We start from the raw sequence: 7,880 nt of genomic DNA, 5'->3' as shown, positions 1-7,880 counted from the left end.
ACCTCATCTCTACAGTAAATCAAAAATTAGCCGGGCGTGGTAGCACATGCCTGTAGTTCCCGCTACTTGGAAGGCTGAGGCGGAAGAATCGCCAGACCCCAGCAGGTCAGTCTGGGCGACTCTAGTCTGGGCGACAGAGTGAGACTCCAACTCAAAAAAAAAAAAAAAATGATAAACCATTCAAGGTTTTACTTTTGAAATCAGGAACAAAACAAGGATGCCACTATTGTCATTTCTATTTGAATTGTACTGTACCAGCCAGTGTTGTAGGCAAGAAAAAAAATGGTATAAGAATCTGGAAAATTAGCTGGGCTCGGTGGCTTAGCCTGTAATCCCGCGCCTTTGGGAGACTGAGATGAGTGGATTGCCTGAGCCCGCGGGTTCGAGACCCGGCTGGGCAATGAGACTTCATCTCTACAATAAATCAAAAATTAATCAGGCGTGGTAGCGCATGCCTGTAATTCTGGGTACTTGGAAGGCTGAGGTGGAAGGATCACCGGAGCCCAGCAGGTCGAGCTTGCAGTGGCCGGAGCAGCCACTGCACTCCAGTCTGGGTGACAGAGTGAGACTCCAACTCAAAAAAAAAAGAATTAAACTGGGTGTGGTGGCTCACGCCTATTAAATAAATAAATAAATAAATAAAATAAAGGGCTGTGAGGTGGATGAAGATTGACTACCAGAACTTTTGACCTGTGAACATTCTCTGTCACTGTAGTAGGAATCCACGAGAGACTCTGCTAGATTATTTTCAGGAACTTGATAATGCTTCTATTAGTGGACATTCTTCTTGAGATCTGGAAAAGCTTTGATTATTACTGCTGATTGCCAAGAGAGTCAGACCTTTGAATCTCTGGTCATACTTTTCCCTCCTTCTCTCCCTCCTTCTCATTTTTCTCCTCCACTTCCTCCTCCCTCTTCTCCTTTTTTTTTTTTTTTTTTTGCGTTGAAGTCTCATTCTGTCGCCCAGACTGGAGTGCAGTGGCCGCTCTGGCCACCGCAGCCTCGACCTGCTGGGCCCCGACGATCCTTCCGCCTCAGCCTTCCGAGTAGCCAGAATTACAGACGTGCGCTACCACGCCCGACTGATATTTTTATTTATTGTAGAGATGAGGTCTTGCTGCCCAGACGGGTCTCGAACTTGCGGGCTCAGGCAATCCACTCACCTCAGCCTCCCAAAGGCGCGGGATTACAGGTTGAGCCACCGAGCCTGGCTCCTCTTCTCCTTCTTATCCTTTCTCCTCCTTCTTCCTCTTCCTTTCCTCCTACTCCTCAGTGAATCTTTCAACATTTCAACAGGAAGCTAGGGGAGTTATCATCTAGTCTCAAGATCACATTCATAATATTATTATAATGGATGGTGGCAAAGTAAATAATCTCCATTGGCTAAGTTTACTTTACTGAAATTAGTTTGAATGTGTAAACAAGTGTGGTACCACTACTGAACTTAATTTAACATTTTAATTCGATGTCGCTACTCCCAAACCCAGGGTAATTGCCTTGTGATATTAAGGACTTTAAGCATATTTGCTTAAGCAGGCTAATGCTTCTTATTTTCTTGGAAAAATTATTCATAGTCATGATCTTTAACAAAAGAGATAAGGCTTCTGCAATCTGTGTGTACAAGACTTAGAGATGGGTGTCTTGTGCCCTCTGTGCTCCACTGATCACCAAGTCGATTGACTGACTATTCTGGATAACTAAGCAGGAGTACTCTTTTTTCAGAGTCCCATATTTGTTTCTTCTGGAAAGAAAGATCTTCCCCAATAGAGAAAATTTGCTTCTTGATACTTCTAGAAAGAAAAACCAATGGAAATATCATGCTCTGTCTAAACAGATTTACCATTTTTTCTTACGTGGTGTGTGCATGTATGTACATTTTTCAATTACATATTGTCCCTACAGGGAATTTGTTAGAAAGTTTACTTGCCCCTTTAGCCTAACCCTAACCCTAACCCTACCCCTTAGTTGTTTGCTGCTATATGCCAATACTAATAAAGAAATTGCTACAGAGAAAAATTAGGCCAGAATGGCTCAGTATCATGTATAAATTATAAAACTATAAATTCAAAATTTGAACCAGGAAACATAATTTTGTCCCTCGCTTCATTTTTTTTCAACATGCATTGTCTCATTTGAATCAGCTTTACTTTTCTTTTCATAATATTGCTATCTTAAACCTCTCATCTGAGTGACATATTCATATAGCAAGCTATCACTGAACATCTGCACTTGGCTTTCTCAGTCAGCTATACTTCAGCATATCTGGGACATGTATGATTCCTGCCCACCATCGCCATCTTCCCCTCTCTAACATTCTTGTATATGCACCCCATAAATTCACTAACACCCACATCTCATACCTCTGATCTTGCTATCGTTTTTTTTTTTTTTCACTTCAGTGAGTGGCTATCTTATCCAAGAAAATAAATGTATTTTACACTGTTTCAACCTCATTCTCCTCAATCAATAAGCCACCAATTCTTGGCCGGGCTCGGTGGTTCAGCCTGTAATCCCAGCACTTTGGCAGGCTGAGGCGAGTGGATTGCCTGAGTCTGCGGGTTCAAGACCCTCCTGACCAACTTGGCGAGACCTCGTCTCTACAATAAATAAAAAATTAGCTGGGTGTGGCTTCTTGGAAGACTGAGGTAGAAAGATCCCCGGAGCCCAGCAGATTGAGGCTGTGGTGGCTGGGAGTGTGCCACTGCACTCCAGTCTGGGCGACAGAGTGAGACTCTGATTCAAAAAAAAAAAAAAAAGGCCACCAATTCTCTCTCCAAACAGCTATAGTTCAAAAACATAAGGTTCAATTATAAATAGACCAAATAATGATCCACAAAAAACTCAATTAATTTAAAATAATTAAAACTGTGCAGAATTTTTTTCTGATCACTATGAAATTAAATTAGAAATCAATCATGGTAAGCTATATACTCCCCTATATAATAGGAAATAAACATCAAATTTTTGAACAGGCCGGGATCGGTGGTTCAGCCTGTAATCCCGCGCTTTGGGAGGCCAAGGTGAGTGAATTGCCTGAACCCGCGGGTTCAAGACCCGCCTGGGCAACTTGGGGAGACCTCATGTCTACAATAAATAAATTAGCCGGGCGTGGTAGCGTGTGCCTGTAGTTCCAGTTGCTCAGAAGGCTGAGGCAGAAGGATCGCTGGAACCCAGCGGGTTGAGGCTGCGGTGGCCAGAAGCATGCCACTGCACTCTAGTCTGGGCGACAGAGTGAAACTCCAATTCAAAAAAAAAAAAATTTTTTTTGAACAATCCATGGTAAAAGAATATGCTATATAGAAAATTTTTTACAAAAATGATAGTAATAATACATATATTAAATTATGGCATACAGATAAAGCAGTACATAGAGGAATATTTGTAAGTTTTGATGCTTATATTAATGAATTCCATGAAATTAGATATCTTGTTCACAGGGTATCCAGGTGTCTGAAACATAATAGCTATTTGATAAATTTATTCATATAATCAGCTTTATGTTTCACTCCCCCTTGCTGACATTTTCTAACTCTTTATATTCATTTTCACCCAGATCTTTCCTGTTTATCTTCATTATAAAATGTGTAAAAGTTAGAAACCATACAAGTGAACAGTCTCTCATTTCTGGGGTTAATATTATATTTCACAATCATGAGGATGGCGATTTATTTTTAAGTGTATTTAATTTTCTTTTCCTCTACATAAGCATACTAATCTATTTTCAAATAATTATTAACAAAAATTCCTGTTTAACTTCATTTTCATTTTATCTACATATATTGCTATGAGAAGGATACCTATGTCACAGGTAAGGAAATCAAGAGAAAGTTATAATTTTTACTAATTCACTGCAAACATACAGCTGAATAAAATATAAGTTGTAATGATAGAACTATTCTTGGAAAAAAAGAGGTATATTGAATAAGCACAAATTCTATCTTCCACTGGAAAAGTGTATGAAACCCTAATTCTTACTGTTTGTGGGTCAATGACATCACTCTTTTCAAGTAATAATATCTTGATGTTTGACATTGATTGACTCTAATTTGTGACTGTCATTCTGTAAACATTGTCAATGGCTTTCTTTGTAATTTTAGAAGTGAAGTTTTACACAACAAAACTCTCAATAAATACAATGCATTGATACTGAATTGGTTTGGTTTAAACGTGCTCACTTAATGTTCAGCACCTCCTCCCCACTGGAATTAATATTGGTTCATTTTCCTAACACCTACAATAGGACTTTACTTTCCATTTAATAACTTTAGTAAATAAAGAATACCAATAGCATTTTTTTCTTTTTTTGAGTCAAGGCCTCATTCCGTCACTCAGGCTGGAGTGTAGTGGCAGGATCACAGCTCACTGCAGCTTCAAACTCCTGGGCTCAAGAGTAGCTGAGACTACAGGCAAGCATCACCACACCCAGCTAATTTTTGATTTTTTGTAAAAATGAAGTCTCACTATGTCGTCCAGACTTGTCCTGAACTCCCGGACTCAAGCAATCCTCCACCTCAGCCTTCCAAACTGCCGGGATGAAAGACTGAGCTGCTGTTCCCAGACCCAATAGCCTTTTTTTTTTTGAGTTGGAGTCTCTGTCGCCCAGACTGGAGTGCAGTGGCCGCTTCTGGCCACCGCAGCCTCGAACTGCTGGGCTCCAGCGATCCTTCCGCCTCAGCCTCCCAAGTAGCTGGAACTACAGGTGCGCGCTACCACACCTGGCTAATTTTTTGTTTTATTGTAGAGATGAGGTCTTACCAAGTTGCCCAGGTGGGTCTCGAACCTGTTGGCTCAGGCAATCCACTCACCTTAGCCTCCCAAGGCGCGGGATTACAGGCTGAGCCACCGAGCCCGACTGCCTTTTTTATATATGTATGCCTATGGAATCAACTTTCTTTATGTGTCACATAAATCTACCCTTTGTTTTAGGTTTAGGTTATACACATGCATGTTCGATATATGGATATATTATGTAGTGGTGGGGACTGGGTCTCAGGTGGCCTATTCCCCAGATAGTAAATATTGTACCCCATAGGTAATTTCTAATACTGCACCCCTTTTCCCACATTCCCCCTTTTTGGTGTCCCCTATGTCTGTTATTTCCATTTTTGTGACCATTTGGTTCCCACATAGGAGTGAGACTTGTGGTGTTTGGTTTTCTGTTTGCGAGCCAGTTCACATTGCTCCACTCATGTTGCTGCAAAGGATATGATTTCCTTCTTCTTTTTTTTTTTTTTTTTAATGGTGCCTTAGTATTCCATGGTATAAAAATATACCACATTTTCTTTATCCAGTTAATTGTCGGTAGGCAACTGGTCCATGATTTTGTGAATAGTGCTGCAATGATCATATAAGCACAGGTATCTTTTTAATATATTGATTTCTTTTCCTTTGGATAGAGTAGTGGGGAGTAGTGAGATTTCTACTGGGGAGTAGTGGGATTGCTGGTTCCCCTGGTAATGCAATTTTTAGGTATTTGAGAAATCTCCATACTATTTTCCATAGTGGTTGAACTAGTTTGCAATCCCACCAACAGTGGATGAGCTTTCCTTTTACCCTCCAGCCACACCAACATCTGTTGTTCTTCAACTTTTTAATAATAGTCATTCTGAGTGGTATGAAGTGATATCTCATTGTGGTTTTCATTTACATTTCTCTGATAATTAGTAATGGTGAGCATTTTTTCCTATGTTTATTGGCCACTTATGTGTCTTCTTTTGAGAATTGTTCATGTCCTTTGCCCACTTCTTGATGGGGTTATTTGGGGTGTGTGTGTGTGTGTGTGTGTGTGTGTGTGTGTGTGTGTGTGTCAATGTGTGTGTGTTGACTTATTTGAGTTCCTTGTAGATTCTGGATATTAGTCCTTCATCAAATAATTTTCAGATATTTTCTCCTTTTTTTAAACAAGAAAAGAAAAACAAACAGTTTAGCTTTAATATAGGTACTGATAAAAATTTTTAAGAACTCATAAACCAAGTCTGTCACTCTAGCTCTACTTAATTTCTAATGAGAAATATATGAGAAAGGTTTACAAAGGTCATTTTGCTATAAGAATCATGATTCTTGCTTTGAGAATATTATCTTCTTAATACTGAGAAATGTTGACATATGCTCTGCAGGACAGTAGTTAAGGATTAAAGATTCTCTCTGACATTTTGACAAATAAACATGTGTGCTAATTTCTCAAAGCAGGTACAGATGACTGATTACTTCATCAAGCACACTTGATCTAAAATGATAAGTGGTGCCAAGCCAAAATTAATCAGCAATTTAAGTGATTGACAGGTTCCTTAAAGCCTAGGGCTCTGCCACACAACTTTATATACTCAGGCACTAGTCTCCAAAAGCAATGGTAGTAGAGAAAGAAAATGCCATTTATTTGAGATATATTTCATTAGTTTGACACAAATGCAATAGCTGTTGCATAAAGCCTTTTTAAAAAACAAAAACATAGGACAAGTTGGATTATAAGCTGGTGTTGATTATTTGAAAGAAATACTAATTTTTTTCACAAATCATATAGAGGTTTAGCATGCCAAATCTGAAAATCTGAAATACTCCAAAATTTAAAACTTTTTGAATACCAACATGATGCTCAAAGAAAGTGCTCATTGAAGCATTTTGGATCAGGGCTGTTCAACTGATAAGTACATATAATGCAAATATTCAAAAATATCTAAAATTCAAAACACTTCTAATCACAAGCATTTTGGATAAAGGATGCTCAACCTGTATTTATGCAATAAAGAACATTGAAAAGAAAGAAAATCAAGAACATTATTTATAGTTTGAGGCATATATTTCATTCTTTTCTTCTCTTTAGTTATTGTTCTATCTATATGTGCATACCATTTTCTCCAGACAAAAAATAGGGGAAATATTCTGTCTAATATTCTGTGATTTTTTTTTTGTTTTTGTTTTGAATTAACTATTTATTTTGGATATAATTTCCTGGTACTTCATAGAGCTCTGATTCCTTGCAATGTTATGGTGTATAAGTATTTCATTAATTTTGATTCTAACTTCTTCTTGTTACAATGGTACAATAAATACTTGTGCACATAATTGAAATACTCTTATCTAGTACAGTCAGAACTTAACATTGGATAATCTACAGATAGTTAAAATTAAGAATGATAAGAAATGATATAGCATAGAGATATTAACATATAAATTTGAATGCATATAAATGTTCAACATTTGCCACTTATATACTGAAACAGCACTAAATAAATTCTTATGCTATCTTCTTTTACATAAGCAACTGTTATTTTGCATCCAATTTTATTTTATAAAATATTCTCTGAAAATTTAAACACGTTAACAAAGTATTTAATGGTAGACACATTTAATTTTTTCTTTTTATATTTTATGTTCCATTTGACAGTACATTTTAGAATTTGAGTTTTTGAGGTCTTCCTAAAACTTTCAAATAATTGCTTTTAACAGACAGAAACAATCATCTTTTGTTCTGGTGTGTATATAATATTTAATAAAATTACATAATTACAATTACACATTCAATGGCATAATAGATTTGGGAACACACAAATTGACTAGATAAGCATAGAACTGACTGCTGTAAGCAGGAATGTCTGAGTGTGGTAGAAAGTAGTTGTCTCATCAGCTTGAGGTAAGATACCTCATTATCTGAGTGTGGAATGTCTGAGTGTGGTAGAAAGTAGTTGTCTCATCAGCTTGAGGTAAGATACCTTATTATCTACCCAAGTGGTTTATAAATGAAAAAAGGTTGTCAGCTTACCTGGTATATTAGTTAAGTGAAGGTCAGATAAGACAACTTCTTTTTACATGCTCCCTCTGCATGACAAAAATTTGTAAAATGGGTTCAAAGACTTTGACAAAATTTAAAATTTTGATAAATT

This window comes from Carlito syrichta, unplaced genomic scaffold (assembly GCF_000164805.1).
Source record: "Carlito syrichta isolate Samal-C Ts95f unplaced genomic scaffold, Tarsius_syrichta-2.0.1 Scaffold305200, whole genome shotgun sequence".
NCBI lineage: Eukaryota > Metazoa > Chordata > Mammalia > Primates > Tarsiidae > Carlito > Carlito syrichta.
This window is presented reverse-complemented; position numbering follows the sequence as displayed.